The 1,318-nt window shown below is 39.2% G+C and overlaps 1 non-coding gene across 1 annotated transcript; it reads right to left on the reverse strand.

The window, feature by feature from the left end:
• Positions 1–479: 479 nt before the first annotated feature.
• LOC122082935 lies at positions 480–586 on the reverse strand. Its single transcript, XR_006141472.1, has one exon. It is a non-coding gene; the product is annotated as a small nucleolar RNA R71 (small nucleolar RNA).
• Between the last annotated feature and the right edge of the window lie 732 nt (positions 587–1,318).

The following is a 1,318-nucleotide window of genomic DNA, read 5'->3' on the forward strand; positions in this document are numbered from 1 at the left end:
CTAGGTGGGTACATAATACCGAGAATAGGTTAGAAAGAAGAGATCCAACAAGTAGTGACCCTATATATATACTCTCATCAATACCTTTCAATATGGGAGATCAACAACAAAACCCTCCACCTAAATCTCTGAAAAATAGGTTCTACCATACTATAGCATCTCAACCTTCTTGCATAGTTCTACCACAAGCCTAGGGAAATAATTTTAAGCTCAAATCTCAGTACATCACTATGTTGCCCCACTTCCATGGGCTGACCTATGAGAATGCATACCTATTTCTAAGGAAATTTGAAGAGGTATGTGTTCTAATTAAGATTCAATAGCTTTCTAATGATGCTATTAAGCTTAGGTTCATCAATTTTGTATTGAAAGACCAAGCTAAGTAGTGGTTGTATGGGTTACCCACAAATTCCATAACCTTATGAGAGCAGTTCACAGTTGTCTTCCTCAAGAAGTTTTTCTCAACTCACAAGACCAATAAGCTTAGAAGTGATATCCTTTAGTTTAGGCATTAGCATAGCAAGTTCTTTTCTAAACTTATGGAGAGATTCAAGGATTTACTCCAAGAATGCCCTCACCATGGCCTAGACTTATGGCATTTATGCCAAATAATTTATGAGGGTATTGATTATCCAACTAAGAAAATGATAGAGTCTATGTGCCTGGGGGATTCACATCCTTTACAGATGAAGGAAAGGCATGGGAATTCTTATTTGACTTAGCTGACAGAACCCGTGAGTGAGAATCAACCCAAGAAAGTGAAAGAACCATAGGAGGGAAAGGATATTTTATGGATGGGTTAATAACCAAGGAAGCCCACTTGTATAGCCTAATCAAAATGATTGAGGCTATTGTTCCTAAAGAGCAATCATCAGTCAATTTGGATAAGATGTGCACTTGGTGCCAGTCCCCTGGACATGTTATAGAAGAATGCCCCAATACCTCTGGGGGAACTTCCAATGAAAGTGTTAATACCCTATATCAGAATAATCCATATAGTAACACTTACAATCCAGGGTGGAGAAATCACCTAAATTTTTCCTGAAACCAGAGCAACCAAGCAGGGCCTTCCAATTTCCATAATCAAGGACAACCTGGACCCCAAAGGCCTCCCTTTGCACAATAGCCTTTTGCCCAAAATACTTTTTCTAGGCCAAATGTAGGACCTTAGGCTAGTTTTCCTAGGCCTCCTCTCCTATCATCTTATCAGCAACCCCCTGGTTTTACCATCATTAAAGAGGCAAGTAGATTAAGTGACTTGGAAAAAAATATGGCCCTCCTTATGACAAGCCATCAAAATCTTACAAAGGAACTCACC

Source organism: Macadamia integrifolia, chromosome 6 (genome assembly GCF_013358625.1).
Source record: "Macadamia integrifolia cultivar HAES 741 chromosome 6, SCU_Mint_v3, whole genome shotgun sequence".
Taxonomy (NCBI): domain Eukaryota; kingdom Viridiplantae; phylum Streptophyta; class Magnoliopsida; order Proteales; family Proteaceae; genus Macadamia; species Macadamia integrifolia.